This window comes from Salmo salar, unplaced genomic scaffold, assembly GCF_965601325.2.
Source record: "Salmo salar unplaced genomic scaffold, fSalSal1 ptg000135l, whole genome shotgun sequence".
NCBI classification, from domain to species: Eukaryota; Metazoa; Chordata; class Actinopteri; order Salmoniformes; family Salmonidae; genus Salmo; species Salmo salar.
This window is the reverse complement of record NW_027675320.1, coordinates 423841-438253: the sequence shown is the minus strand read 5'-3', so window position 1 is coordinate 438253 and position 14413 is coordinate 423841. Positions and strand designations below refer to the sequence as shown.

The following is a 14413-nucleotide window of genomic DNA, read 5'->3' as shown; positions in this document are numbered from 1 at the left end:
CACATCTGCAATGAAAGGTGGTGGAGCTAGAGCGGTGTTAGTCAAACCATGAGACATACCTATAATCGGTCTTCTCACAAAAACATCTGCAGCTTCTGAACCGTTTGACCTACAAATTCGTATGACCACTCCCTGGAAAGGGGAGACCCTCACGAACACGGTGGTGTTCCCACTTTGTCTCTACGTCCCCCACAAGTGTCAGGGGACCCGTCTGAAGTCGGAACCCTTTATGTGCCAACTTCTGTTTGTAGAATCCAAAATCTTTGGGCAACAAACTAATGTGACCCCACTTGTCACAATGTTCTCAGTTTTGCCCTACGTTCCCCACAAGTGTCACGGGACTAATCTGAAGGTAACAGGTACTGATTAAAATGATAGATTTTTTAACCAGGGACCTCTCGCAACCTAAGCCATAATCGTACACTAACACCAACGATCTGTTTGGTCAAATAATTTTCACTTTCCACAAAAATGACGGTCAGGATATGAATCGATGTCTCCATGTTGCTAGTGAGCTTCACATAGCATTGGTGGTATAGTGGTGAGCATAGCTGCCTTCCAAGCAGTTGACCCGGGTTTGGTTCCCGGCCAATGCAGAGCATGACATATTCACTAGTTTTAGGGGCTGGGTGTAATTTCAAGTCTATTACATTGGAATCAATCTTCGTGGAAGTACGATTTGCTCTTACTTTTTGCAGGTTTTCTAAATGAAGTGCGACATTGAGCCAACTAGTGAATATCACAATAGATTAGCTGTCCATCGCCTAAACCATTCAGCCACCTCGTCCTGCGCCCAAGAGGTGGCTGTTTGCGACCAGTGGCCTGAGATCTGCCTGTCTGAGCTTGTTAAAAGATCTGCAAAAGGGCTCATCCGGGATTTGAACCCGGGACCTCTCGCACCCTAAGCGAGAATCATACCCCTAGACCAACGAGCCTTACACAATAACAAAATAGTTTTGCTTTCTGCGGCAATGACAATGAGGATATCCATTGTTCTTGTCCATGGTGCTTGGAAAGATTGAACCTCATGTGAGTGTTTGTGCTATACTTGTGAGCATAGCAGTCTTCCAAACTGTTGACCAGGCTTCAGTTCAAATCTTTTGTATTTCATCTGCTGTGTTTTTCACATTCTGTCTTCTTAAGCCGCGACAGCAAACTGATGATGAGTGTTGACAAATGAATATTGAGCAAAATGAGATCAATTCATATTTTAAAAGAGAAACTGAAAAAATAAAACTTCAAAAAGAATGGAGCTCATTTATTTTGAGTTGACTGATGCATCAGTACGTGAATCAAAGTAAACGAATGTAAAAAATACCCATTCAAATCGATCAGTTTTCAACTAGAGAGATTGAGATGTGTCGTATCTGTCTCAAGCCTCCATAACTGTTTCTGTTACACCTCCACATCTGCAATGAAAGGTGGTGGATCTAGAGCGGTGTTAGTCAAACCATGAGACATACCTATAATCGGTCTTCTCACAAAAACATCTGTAGCTTCTGAACCGTTTGACCTACAAATTCGTATGACCACTCCCTGGAAAGGGGAGACCCTCACGAACACGGTGGTGTTCTCAATTTATCTCTACGTCCCCCACAAGTGTCAGGGGACCCGTCTGAAGTCGGAACCCTTTATGTGCCAACTTCTGTTTGTAGAATCCAAAATCTTTGGGCAACAAACTAATGTGACCCCACTTGTCACAATGTTCTCAGTTTTGCCCTACGTTCCCCACAAGTGTCACGGGACTAATCTGAAGGTAACAGGTACTGATTAAAATGATAGATTTTTTAACCAGGGACCTCTCGCAACCTAAGCCATAATCGTACACTAACACCAACGATCCGTTTGGTCAAATAATTTTCACTTTCCACAAAAATGACGGTCAGGATATGAATCGATGTCTCCATGTTGCTAGTGAGCTTCACATAGCATTGGTGGTATAGTGGTGAGCATAGCTGCCTTCCAAGCAGTTGACCCGGTTTTGATTCCCGGCCAATGCAGAGCATGACATATTCACTAGTTTTAGGGGCTGGGTGTAATTTCAAGTCTATTACATTGGAATCAATCTTCGTGGAAGTACGATTTGCTCTTACTTTTTGCAGGTTTTCTAAATGAAGTGCGACATTGAGCCAACTAGTGAATATCACAATAGATTAGCTGTCCATCGCCTAAACCATTCAGCCACCTCGTCCTGCGCCCAAGAGGTGGCTGTTTGCGACCAGTGGCCTGAGATCTGCCTGTCTGAGCTTGTTAAAAGATCTGCAAAAGGGCTCATCCGGGATTTGAACCCGGGACCTCTCGCACCCTAAGCGAGAATCATACCCCTAGACCAACGAGCCTTACACAATAACAAAATAGTTTTGCTTTCTGCGGCAATGACAATGAGGATATCCATTGTTCTTGTCCATGGTGCTTGGAAAGATTGAACCTCATGTGAGTGTTTGTGCTATACTTGTGAGCATAGCAGTCTTCCAAACTGTTGACCAGGCTTCAGTTCAAATCTTTTGTATTTCATCTGCTGTGTTTTTCACATTCTGTCTTCTTAAGCCGCGACAGCAAACTGATGATGAGTGTTGACAAATGAATATTGAGCAAAATGAGATCAATTCATATTTTAAAAGAGAAACTGAAAAAATAAAACTTCAAAAAGAATGGAGCTCATTTATTTTGAGTTGACTGATGCATCAGTACGTGAATCAAAGTAAACGAATGTAAAAAATACCCATTCAAATCGATCAGTTTTCAACTAGAGAGATTGAGATGTGTCGTATCTGTCTCAAGCCTCCATAACTGTTTCTGTTACACCTCCACATCTGCAATGAAAGGTGGTGGATCTAGAGCGGTGTTAGTCAAACCATGAGACATACCTATAATCGGTCTTCTCACAAAAACATCTGTAGCTTCTGAACCGTTTGACCTACAAATTCGTATGACCACTCCCTGGAAAGGGGAGACCCTCACGAACACGGTGGTGTTCTCAATTTATCTCTACGTCCCCCACAAGTGTCAGGGGACCCGTCTGAAGTCGGAACCCTTTATGTGCCAACTTCTGTTTGTAGAATCCAAAATCTTTGGGCAACAAACTAATGTGACCCCACTTGTCACAATGTTCTCAGTTTTGCCCTACGTTCCCCACAAGTGTCACGGGACTAATCTGAAGGTAACAGGTACTGATTAAAATGATAGATTTTTTAACCAGGGACCTCTCGCAACCTAAGCCATAATCGTACACTAACACCAACGATCCGTTTGGTCAAATAATTTTCACTTTCCACAAAAATGACGGTCAGGATATGAATCGATGTCTCCATGTTGCTAGTGAGCTTCACATAGCATTGGTGGTATAGTGGTGAGCATAGCTGCCTTCCAAGCAGTTGACCCGGGTTTGATTCCCGGCCAATGCAGAGCATGACATATTCACTAGTTTTAGGGGCTGGGTGTAATTTCAAGTCTATTACATTGGAATCAATCTTCGTGGAAGTACGATTTGCTCTTACTTTTTGCAGGTTTTCTAAATGAAGTGCGACATTGAGCCAACTAGTGAATATCACAATAGATTAGCTGTCCATCGCCTAAACCATTCAGCCACCTCGTCCTGCGCCCAAGAGGTGGCTGTTTGCGACCAGTGGCCTGAGATCTGCCTGTCTGAGCTTGTTAAAAGATCTGCAAAAGGGCTCATCCGGGATTTGAACCCGGGACCTCTCGCACCCTAAGCGAGAATCATACCCCTAGACCAACGAGCCTTACACAATAACAAAATAGTTTTGCTTTCTGCGGCAATGACAATGAGGATATCCATTGTTCTTGTCCATGGTGCTTGGAAAGATTGAACCTCATGTGAGTGTTTGTGCTATACTTGTGAGCATAGCAGTCTTCCAAACTGTTGACCAGGCTTCAGTTCAAATCTTTTGTATTTCATCTGCTGTGTTTTTCACATTCTGTCTTCTTAAGCCGCGACAGCAAACTGATGATGAGTGTTGACAAATGAATATTGAGCAAAATGAGATCAATTCATATTTTAAAAGAGAAACTGAAAAAATAAAACTTCAAAAAGAATGGAGCTCATTTATTTTGAGTTGACTGATGCATCAGTACGTGAATCAAAGTAAACGAATGTAAAAAATACCCATTCAAATCGATCAGTTTTCAACTAGAGAGATTGAGATGTGTCGTATCTGTCTCAAGCCTCCATAACTGTTTCTGTTACACCTCCACATCTGCAATGAAAGGTGGTGGATCTAGAGCGGTGTTAGTCAAACCATGAGACATACCTATAATCGGTCTTCTCACAAAAACATCTGTAGCTTCTGAACCGTTTGACCTACAAATTCGTATGACCACTCCCTGGAAAGGGGAGACCCTCACGAACACGGTGGTGTTCTCAATTTATCTCTACGTCCCCCACAAGTGTCAGGGGACCCGTCTGAAGTCGGAACCCTTTATGTGCCAACTTCTGTTTGTAGAATCCAAAATCTTTGGGCAACAAACTAATGTGACCCCACTTGTCACAATGTTCTCAGTTTTGCCCTACGTTCCCCACAAGTGTCACGGGACTAATCTGAAGGTAACAGGTACTGATTAAAATGATAGATTTTTTAACCAGGGACCTCTCGCAACCTAAGCCATAATCGTACACTAACACCAACGATCCGTTTGGTCAAATAATTTTCACTTTCCACAAAAATGACGGTCAGGATATGAATCGATGTCTCCATGTTGCTAGTGAGCTTCACATAGCATTGGTGGTATAGTGGTGAGCATAGCTGCCTTCCAAGCAGTTGACCCGGGTTTGATTCCCGGCCAATGCAGAGCATGACATATTCACTAGTTTTAGGGGCTGGGTGTAATTTCAAGTCTATTACATTGGAATCAATCTTCGTGGAAGTACGATTTGCTCTTACTTTTTGCAGGTTTTCTAAATGAAGTGCGACATTGAGCCAACTAGTGAATATCACAATAGATTAGCTGTCCATCGCCTAAACCATTCAGCCACCTCGTCCTGCGCCCAAGAGGTGGCTGTTTGCGACCAGTGGCCTGAGATCTGCCTGTCTGAGCTTGTTAAAAGATCTGCAAAAGGGCTCATCCGGGATTTGAACCCGGGACCTCTCGCACCCTAAGCGAGAATCATACCCCTAGACCAACGAGCCTTACACAATAACAAAATAGTTTTGCTTTCTGCGGCAATGACAATGAGGATATCCATTGTTCTTGTCCATGGTGCTTGGAAAGATTGAACCTCATGTGAGTGTTTGTGCTATACTTGTGAGCATAGCAGTCTTCCAAACTGTTGACCAGGCTTCAGTTCAAATCTTTTGTATTTCATCTGCTGTGTTATTCACATTCTGTCTTCTTAAGCCGCGACAGCAAACTGATGATGAGTGTTGACAAATGAATATTGAGCAAAATGAGATCAATTAATATTTTAAAAGAGAAACTGAAAAAATAAAACTTCAAAAAGAATGGAGCTCATTTATTTTGAGTTGACTGATGCATCAGTACGTGAATCAAAGTAAACGAATGTAAAAAATACCCATTCAAATCGATCAGTTTTCAACTAGAGAGATTGAGATGTGTCGTATCTGTCTCAAGCCTCCATAACTGTTTCTGTTACACCTCCACATCTGCAATGAAAGGTGGTGGATCTAGAGCGGTGTTAGTCAAACCATGAGATACCTATAATCGGTCTTCTCACAAAAACATCTGTAGCTTCTGAACCGTTTGACCTACAAATTCGTATGACCACTCCCTGGAAAGGGGAGACCCTCACGAACACGGTGGTGTTCTCAATTTATCTCTACGTCCCCCACAAGTGTCAGGGGACCCGTCTGAAATCGGAACCCTTTATGTGCCAACTTCTGTTTGTAGAATCCAAAATCTTTGGGCAACAAACTAATGTGACCCCACTTGTCACAATGTTCTCAGTTTTGCCCTACGTTCCCCACAAGTGTCACGGGACTAATCTGAAGGTAACAGGTACTGATTAAAATGATAGATTTTTTAACCAGGGACCTCTCGCAACCTAAGCCATAATCGTACACTAACACCAACGATCCGTTTGGTCAAATAATTTTCACTTTCCACAAAAATGACGGTCAGGATATGAATCGATGTCTCCATGTTGCTAGTGAGCTTCACATAGCATTGGTGGTATAGTGGTGAGCATAGCTGCCTTCCAAGCAGTTGACCCGGGTTTGATTCCCGGCCAATGCAGAGCATGACATATTCACTAGTTTTAGGGGCTGGGTGTAATTTCAAGTCTATTACATTGGAATCAATCTTCGTGGAAGTACGATTTGCTCTTACTTTTTGCAGGTTTTCTAAATGAAGTGCGACATTGAGCCAACTAGTGAATATCACAATAGATTAGCTGTCCATCGCCTAAACCATTCAGCCACCTCGTCCTGCGCCCAAGAGGTGGCTGTTTGCGACCAGTGGCCTGAGATCTGCCTGTCTGAGCTTGTTAAAAGATCTGCAAAAGGGCTCATCCGGGATTTGAACCCGGGACCTCTCGCACCCTAAGCGAGAATCATACCCCTAGACCAACGAGCCTTACACAATAACAAAATAGTTTTGCTTTCTGCGGCAATGACAATGAGGATATCCATTGTTCTTGTCCATGGTGCTTGGAAAGATTGAACCTCATGTAAGTGTTTGTGCTATACTTGTGAGCATAGCAGTCTTCCAAACTGTTGACCAGGCTTCAGTTCAAATCTTTTGTATTTCATCTGCTGTGTTTTTCACATTCTGTCTTCTTAAGCCGCGACAGCAAACTGATGATGAGTGTTGACAAATGAATATTGAGCAAAATGAGATCAATTAATATTTTAAAAGAGAAACTGAAAAAATAAAACTTCAAAAAGAATGGAGCTCATTTATTTTGAGTTGACTGATGCATCAGTACGTGAATCAAAGTAAACGAATGTAAAAAATACCCATTCAAATCGATCAGTTTTCAACTAGAGAGATTGAGATGTGTCGTATCTGTCTCAAGCCTCCATAACTGTTTCTGTTACACCTCCACATCTGCAATGAAAGGTGGTGGATCTAGAGCGGTGTTAGTCAAACCATGAGATACCTATAATCGGTCTTCTCACAAAAACATCTGTAGCTTCTGAACCGTTTGACCTACAAATTCGTATGACCACTCCCTGGAAAGGGGAGACCCTCACGAACACGGTGGTGTTCTCAATTTATCTCTACGTCCCCCACAAGTGTCAGGGGACCCGTCTGAAATCGGAACCCTTTATGTGCCAACTTCTGTTTGTAGAATCCAAAATCTTTGGGCAACAAACTAATGTGACCCCACTTGTCACAATGTTCTCAGTTTTGCCCTACGTTCCCCACAAGTGTCACGGGACTAATCTGAAGGTAACAGGTACTGATTAAAATGATAGATTTTTTAACCAGGGACCTCTCGCAACCTAAGCCATAATCGTACACTAACACCAACGATCCGTTTGGTCAAATAATTTTCACTTTCCACAAAAATGACGGTCAGGATATGAATCGATGTCTCCATGTTGCTAGTGAGCTTCACATAGCATTGGTGGTATAGTGGTGAGCATAGCTGCCTTCCAAGCAGTTGACCCGGGTTTGATTCCCGGCCAATGCAGAGCATGACATATTCACTAGTTTTAGGGGCTGGGTGTAATTTCAAGTCTATTACATTGGAATCAATCTTCGTGGAAGTACGATTTGCTCTTACTTTTTGCAGGTTTTCTAAATGAAGTGCGACATTGAGCCAACTAGTGAATATCACAATAGATTAGCTGTCCATCGCCTAAACCATTCAGCCACCTCGTCCTGCGCCCAAGAGGTGGCTGTTTGCGACCAGTGGCCTGAGATCTGCCTGTCTGAGCTTGTTAAAAGATCTGCAAAAGGGCTCATCCGGGATTTGAACCCGGGACCTCTCGCACCCTAAGCGAGAATCATACCCCTAGACCAACGAGCCTTACACAATAACAAAATAGTTTTGCTTTCTGCGGCAATGACAATGAGGATATCCATTGTTCTTGTCCATGGTGCTTGGAAAGATTGAACCTCATGTGAGTGTTTGTGCTATACTTGTGAGCATAGCAGTCTTCCAAACTGTTGACCAGGCTTCAGTTCAAATCTTTTGTATTTCATCTGCTGTGTTATTCACATTCTGTCTTCTTAAGCCGCGACAGCAAACTGATGATGAGTGTTGACAAATGAATATTGAGCAAAATGAGATCAATTAATATTTTAAAAGAGAAACTGAAAAAATAAAACTTCAAAAAGAATGGAGCTCATTTATTTTGAGTTGACTGATGCATCAGTACGTGAATCAAAGTAAACGAATGTAAAAAATACCCATTCAAATCGATCAGTTTTCAACTAGAGAGATTGAGATGTGTCGTATCTGTCTCAAGCCTCCATAACTGTTTCTGTTACACCTCCACATCTGCAATGAAAGGTGGTGGATCTAGAGCGGTGTTAGTCAAACCATGAGACATACCTATAATCGGTCTTCTCACAAAAACATCTGTAGCTTCTGAACCGTTTGACCTACAAATTCGTATGACCACTCCCTGGAAAGGGGAGACCCTCACGAACACGGTGGTGTTCTCAATTTATCTCTACGTCCCCCACAAGTGTCAGGGGACCCGTCTGAAGTCGGAACCCTTTATGTGCCAACTTCTGTTTGTAGAATCCAAAATCTTTGGGCAACAAACTAATGTGACCCCACTTGTCACAATGTTCTCAGTTTTGCCCTACGTTCCCCACAAGTGTCACGGGACTAATCTGAAGGTAACAGGTACTGATTAAAATGATAGATTTTTTAACCAGGGACCTCTCGCAACCTAAGCCATAATCGTACACTAACACCAACGATCCGTTTGGTCAAATAATTTTCACTTTCCACAAAAATGACGGTCAGGAAATGAATCGATGTCTCCATGTTGCTAGTGAGCTTCACATAGCATTGGTGGTATAGTGGTGAGCATAGCTGCCTTCCAAGCAGTTGACCCGGGTTTGATTCCCGGCCAATGCAGAGCATGACATATTCACTAGTTTTAGGGGCTGGGTGTAATTTCAAGTCTATTACATTGGAATCAATCTTCGTGGAAGTACGATTTGCTCTTACTTTTTGCAGGTTTTCTAAATGAAGTGCGACATTGAGCCAACTAGTGAATATCACAATAGATTAGCTGTCCATCGCCTAAACCATTCAGCCACCTCGTCCTGCGCCCAAGAGGTGGCTGTTTGCGACCAGTGGCCTGAGATCTGCCTGTCTGAGCTTGTTAAAAGATCTGCAAAAGGGCTCATCCGGGATTTGAACCCGGGACCTCTCGCACCCTAAGCGAGAATCATACCCCTAGACCAACGAGCCTTACACAATAACAAAATAGTTTTGCTTTCTGCGGCAATGACAATGAGGATATCCATTGTTCTTGTCCATGGTGCTTGGAAAGATTGAACCTCATGTAAGTGTTTGTGCTATACTTGTGAGCATAGCAGTCTTCCAAACTGTTGACCAGGCTTCAGTTCAAATCTTTTGTATTTCATCTGCTGTGTTTTTCACATTCTGTCTTCTTAAGCCGCGACAGCAAACTGATGATGAGTGTTGACAAATGAATATTGAGCAAAATGAGATCAATTAATATTTTAAAAGAGAAACTGAAAAAATAAAACTTCAAAAAGAATGGAGCTCATTTATTTTGAGTTGACTGATGCATCAGTACGTGAATCAAAGTAAACGAATGTAAAAAATACCCATTCAAATCGATCAGTTTTCAACTAGAGAGATTGAGATGTGTCGTATCTGTCTCAAGCCTCCATAACTGTTTATGTTACACCTCCACATCTGCAATGAAAGGTGGTGGAGCTAGAGCGGTGTTAGTCAAACCATGAGACATACCTATAATCGGTCTTCTCACAAAAACATCTGCAGCTTCTGAACCGTTTGACCTACAAATTCGTATGACCACTCCCTGGAAAGGGGAGACCCTCACGAACACGGTGGTGTTCCCACTTTGTCTCTACGTCCCCCACAAGTGTCAGGGGACCCGTCTGAAGTCGGAACCCTTTATGTGCCAACTTCTGTTTGTAGAATCCAAAATCTTTGGGCAACAAACTAATGTGACCCCACTTGTCACAATGTTCTCAGTTTTGCCCTACGTTCCCCACAAGTGTCACGGGACTAATCTGAAGGTAACAGGTACTGATTAAAATGATAGATTTTTTAACCAGGGACCTCTCGCAACCTAAGCCATAATCGTACACTAACACCAATGATCCGTTTGGTCAAATAATTTTCACTTTCCACAAAAATGACGGTCAGGATATGAATCGATGTCTCCATGTTGCTAGTGAGCTTCACATAGCATTGGTGGTATAGTGGTGAGCATAGCTGCCTTCCAAGCAGTTGACCCGGGTTTGATTCCCGGCCAATGCAGAGCATGACATATTCACTAGTTTTAGGGGCTGGGTGTAATTTCAAGTCTATTACATTGGAATCAATCTTCGTGGAAGTACGATTTGCTCTTACTTTTTGCAGGTTTTCTAAATGAAGTGCGACATTGAGCCAACTAGTGAATATCACAATAGATTAGCTGTCCATCGCCTAAACCATTCAGCCACCTCGTCCTGCGCCCAAGAGGTGGCTGTTTGCGACCAGTGGCCTGAGATCTGCCTGTCTGAGCTTGTTAAAAGATCTGCAAAAGGGCTCATCCGGGATTTGAACCCGGGACCTCTCGCACCCTAAGCGAGAATCATACCCCTAGACCAACGAGCCTTACACAATAACAAAATAGTTTTGCTTTCTGCGGCAATGACAATGAGGATATCCATTGTTCTTGTCCATGGTGCTTGGAAAGATTGAACCTCATGTGAGTGTTTGTGCTATACTTGTGAGCATAGCAGTCTTCCAAACTGTTGACCAGGCTTCAGTTCAAATCTTTTGTATTTCATCTGCTGTGTTTTTCACATTCTGTCTTCTTAAGCCGCAACAGCAAACTGATGATGAGTGTTGACAAATGAATATTGAGCAAAATGAGATCAATTCATATTTTAAAAGAGAAACTGAAAAAATAAAACTTCAAAAAGAATGGAGCTCATTTATTTTGAGTTGACTGATGCATCAGTACGTGAATCAAAGTAAACGAATGTAAAAAATACCCATTCAAATCGATCAGTTTTCAACTAGAGAGATTGAGATGTGTCGTATCTGTCTCAAGCCTCCATAACTGTTTATGTTACACCTCCACATCTGCAATGAAAGGTGGTGGAGCTAGAGCGGTGTTAGTCAAACCATGAGACATACCTATAATCGGTCTTCTCACAAAAACATCTGCAGCTTCTGAACCGTTTGACCTACAAATTCGTATGACCACTCCCTGGAAAGGGGAGACCCTCACGAACACGGTGGTGTTCCCACTTTGTCTCTACGTCCCCCACAAGTGTCAGGGGACCCGTCTGAAGTCGGAACCCTTTATGTGCCAACTTCTGTTTGTAGAATCCAAAATCTTTGGGCAACAAACTAATGTGACCCCACTTGTCACAATGTTCTCAGTTTTGCCCTACGTTCCCCACAAGTGTCACGGGACTAATCTGAAGGTAACAGGTACTGATTAAAATGATAGATTTTTTAACCAGGGACCTCTCGCAACCTAAGCCATAATCGTACACTAACACCAATGATCCGTTTGGTCAAATAATTTTCACTTTCCACAAAAATGACGGTCAGGATATGAATCGATGTCTCCATGTTGCTAGTGAGCTTCACATAGCATTGGTGGTATAGTGGTGAGCATAGCTGCCTTCCAAGCAGTTGACCCGGTTTTGATTCCCGGCCAATGCAGAGCATGACATATTCACTAGTTTTAGGGGCTGGGTGTAATTTCAAGTCTATTACATTGGAATCAATCTTCGTGGAAGTACGATTTGCTCTTACTTTTTGCAGGTTTTCTAAATGAAGTGCGACATTGAGCCAACTAGTGAATATCACAATAGATTAGCTGTCCATCGCCTAAACCATTCAGCCACCTCGTCCTGCGCCCAAGAGGTGGCTGTTTGCGACCAGTGGCCTGAGATCTGCCTGTCTGAGCTTGTTAAAAGATCTGCAAAAGGGCTCATCCGGGATTTGAACCCGGGACCTCTCGCACCCTAAGCGAGAATCATACCCCTAGACCAACGAGCCTTACACAATAACAAAATAGTTTTGCTTTCTGCGGCAATGACAATGAGGATATCCATTGTTCTTGTCCATGGTGCTTGGAAAGATTGAACCTCATGTGAGTGTTTGTGCTATACTTGTGAGCATAGCAGTCTTCCAAACTGTTGACCAGGCTTCAGTTCAAATCTTTTGTATTTCATCTGCTGTGTTTTTCACATTCTGTCTTCTTAAGCCGCGACAGCAAACTGATGATGAGTGTTGACAAATGAATATTGAGCAAAATGAGATCAATTCATATTTTAAAAGAGAAACTGAAAAAATAAAACTTCAAAAAGAATGGAGCTCATTTATTTTGAGTTGACTGATGCATCAGTACGTGAATCAAAGTAAACGAATGTAAAAAATACCCATTCAAATCGATCAGTTTTCAACTAGAGAGATTGAGATGTGTCGTATCTGTCTCAAGCCTCCATAACTGTTTCTGTTACACCTCCACATCTGCAATGAAAGGTGGTGGATCTAGAGCGGTGTTAGTCAAACCATGAGACATACCTATAATCGGTCTTCTCACAAAAACATCTGTAGCTTCTGAACCGTTTGACCTACAAATTCGTATGACCACTCCCTGGAAAGGGGAGACCCTCACGAACACGGTGGTGTTCTCAATTTATCTCTACGTCCCCCACAAGTGTCAGGGGACCCGTCTGAAGTCGGAACCCTTTATGTGCCAACTTCTGTTTGTAGAATCCAAAATCTTTGGGCAACAAACTAATGTGACCCCACTTGTCACAATGTTCTCAGTTTTGCCCTACGTTCCCCACAAGTGTCACGGGACTAATCTGAAGGTAACAGGTACTGATTAAAATGATAGATTTTTTAACCAGGGACCTCTCGCAACCTAAGCCATAATCGTACACTAACACCAACGATCCGTTTGGTCAAATAATTTTCACTTTCCACAAAAATGACGGTCAGGATATGAATCGATGTCTCCATGTTGCTAGTGAGCTTCACATAGCATTGGTGGTATAGTGGTGAGCATAGCTGCCTTCCAAGCAGTTGACCCGGGTTTGATTCCCGGCCAATGCAGAGCATGACATATTCACTAGTTTTAGGGGCTGGGTGTAATTTCAAGTCTATTACATTGGAATCAATCTTCGTGGAAGTACGATTTGCTCTTACTTTTTGCAGGTTTTCTAAATGAAGTGCGACATTGAGCCAACTAGTGAATATCACAATAGATTAGCTGTCCATCGCCTAAACCATTCAGCCACCTCGTCCTGCGCCCAAGAGGTGGCTGTTTGCGACCAGTGGCCTGAGATCTGCCTGTCTGAGCTTGTTAAAAGATCTGCAAAAGGGCTCATCCGGGATTTGAACCCGGGACCTCTCGCACCCTAAGCGAGAATCATACCCCTAGACCAACGAGCCTTACACAATAACAAAATAGTTTTGCTTTCTGCGGCAATGACAATGAGGATATCCATTGTTCTTGTCCATGGTGCTTGGAAAGATTGAACCTCATGTGAGTGTTTGTGCTATACTTGTGAGCATAGCAGTCTTCCAAACTGTTGACCAGGCTTCAGTTCAAATCTTTTGTATTTCATCTGCTGTGTTATTCACATTCTGTCTTCTTAAGCCGCGACAGCAAACTGATGATGAGTGTTGACAAATGAATATTGAGCAAAATGAGATCAATTAATATTTTAAAAGAGAAACTGAAAAAATAAAACTTCAAAAAGAATGGAGCTCATTTATTTTGAGTTGACTGATGCATCAGTACGTGAATCAAAGTAAACGAATGTAAAAAATACCCATTCAAATCGATCAGTTTTCAACTAGAGAGATTGAGATGTGTCGTATCTGTCTCAAGCCTCCATAACTGTTTCTGTTACACCTCCACATCTGCAATGAAAGGTGGTGGATCTAGAGCGGTGTTAGTCAAACCATGAGATACCTATAATCGGTCTTCTCACAAAAACATCTGTAGCTTCTGAACCGTTTGACCTACAAATTCGTATGACCACTCCCTGGAAAGGGGAGACCCTCACGAACACGGTGGTGTTCTCAATTTATCTCTACGTCCCCCACAAGTGTCAGGGGACCCGTCTGAAATCGGAACCCTTTATGTGCCAACTTCTGTTTGTAGAATCCAAAATCTTTGGGCAACAAACTAATGTGACCCCACTTGTCACAATGTTCTCAGTTTTGCCCTACGTTCCCCACAAGTGTCACGGGACTAATCTGAAGGTAACAGGTACTGATTAAAATGATAGA

The 14413-nt window shown here is 42.6% G+C and overlaps 17 non-coding genes across 17 annotated transcripts; 7 read left to right on the top strand and 10 right to left on the bottom strand.

Moving 5' to 3' along the window:
- Nucleotides 1-863: 863 nt before the first annotated feature.
- On the bottom strand, nt 864-935 carry trnap-agg (transfer RNA proline (anticodon AGG)). Its single transcript has one exon. It is a non-coding gene; the product is annotated as a tRNA-Pro (tRNA).
- A 1332-nt stretch (nt 936-2267) lies between these two features.
- Nucleotides 2268-2339, bottom strand: trnap-agg (transfer RNA proline (anticodon AGG)). The gene has a single exon. It is a non-coding gene; the product is annotated as a tRNA-Pro (tRNA).
- Nucleotides 2340-3332: 993 nt separating this feature from the next.
- On the top strand, nt 3333-3404 carry trnag-ucc (transfer RNA glycine (anticodon UCC)). The gene has a single exon. It is a non-coding gene; the product is annotated as a tRNA-Gly (tRNA).
- A 267-nt stretch (nt 3405-3671) lies between these two features.
- On the bottom strand, nt 3672-3743 carry trnap-agg (transfer RNA proline (anticodon AGG)). Its single transcript has one exon. It is a non-coding gene; the product is annotated as a tRNA-Pro (tRNA).
- A 993-nt stretch (nt 3744-4736) lies between these two features.
- trnag-ucc (transfer RNA glycine (anticodon UCC)) lies at nt 4737-4808 on the top strand. The gene has a single exon. It is a non-coding gene; the product is annotated as a tRNA-Gly (tRNA).
- Nucleotides 4809-5075: 267 nt separating this feature from the next.
- Nucleotides 5076-5147, bottom strand: trnap-agg (transfer RNA proline (anticodon AGG)). The gene has a single exon. It is a non-coding gene; the product is annotated as a tRNA-Pro (tRNA).
- A 991-nt stretch (nt 5148-6138) lies between these two features.
- On the top strand, nt 6139-6210 carry trnag-ucc (transfer RNA glycine (anticodon UCC)). The gene has a single exon. It is a non-coding gene; the product is annotated as a tRNA-Gly (tRNA).
- Nucleotides 6211-6477: 267 nt separating this feature from the next.
- Nucleotides 6478-6549, bottom strand: trnap-agg (transfer RNA proline (anticodon AGG)). Its single transcript has one exon. It is a non-coding gene; the product is annotated as a tRNA-Pro (tRNA).
- A 991-nt stretch (nt 6550-7540) lies between these two features.
- On the top strand, nt 7541-7612 carry trnag-ucc (transfer RNA glycine (anticodon UCC)). The gene has a single exon. It is a non-coding gene; the product is annotated as a tRNA-Gly (tRNA).
- A 267-nt stretch (nt 7613-7879) lies between these two features.
- Nucleotides 7880-7951, bottom strand: trnap-agg (transfer RNA proline (anticodon AGG)). Its single transcript has one exon. It is a non-coding gene; the product is annotated as a tRNA-Pro (tRNA).
- A 993-nt stretch (nt 7952-8944) lies between these two features.
- Nucleotides 8945-9016, top strand: trnag-ucc (transfer RNA glycine (anticodon UCC)). The gene has a single exon. It is a non-coding gene; the product is annotated as a tRNA-Gly (tRNA).
- Nucleotides 9017-9283: 267 nt separating this feature from the next.
- On the bottom strand, nt 9284-9355 carry trnap-agg (transfer RNA proline (anticodon AGG)). Its single transcript has one exon. It is a non-coding gene; the product is annotated as a tRNA-Pro (tRNA).
- A 993-nt stretch (nt 9356-10348) lies between these two features.
- trnag-ucc (transfer RNA glycine (anticodon UCC)) lies at nt 10349-10420 on the top strand. The gene has a single exon. It is a non-coding gene; the product is annotated as a tRNA-Gly (tRNA).
- Nucleotides 10421-10687: 267 nt separating this feature from the next.
- On the bottom strand, nt 10688-10759 carry trnap-agg (transfer RNA proline (anticodon AGG)). The gene has a single exon. It is a non-coding gene; the product is annotated as a tRNA-Pro (tRNA).
- A 1332-nt stretch (nt 10760-12091) lies between these two features.
- Nucleotides 12092-12163, bottom strand: trnap-agg (transfer RNA proline (anticodon AGG)). The gene has a single exon. It is a non-coding gene; the product is annotated as a tRNA-Pro (tRNA).
- Nucleotides 12164-13156: 993 nt separating this feature from the next.
- On the top strand, nt 13157-13228 carry trnag-ucc (transfer RNA glycine (anticodon UCC)). The gene has a single exon. It is a non-coding gene; the product is annotated as a tRNA-Gly (tRNA).
- A 267-nt stretch (nt 13229-13495) lies between these two features.
- trnap-agg (transfer RNA proline (anticodon AGG)) lies at nt 13496-13567 on the bottom strand. Its single transcript has one exon. It is a non-coding gene; the product is annotated as a tRNA-Pro (tRNA).
- Nucleotides 13568-14413: the final 846 nt, after the last annotated feature.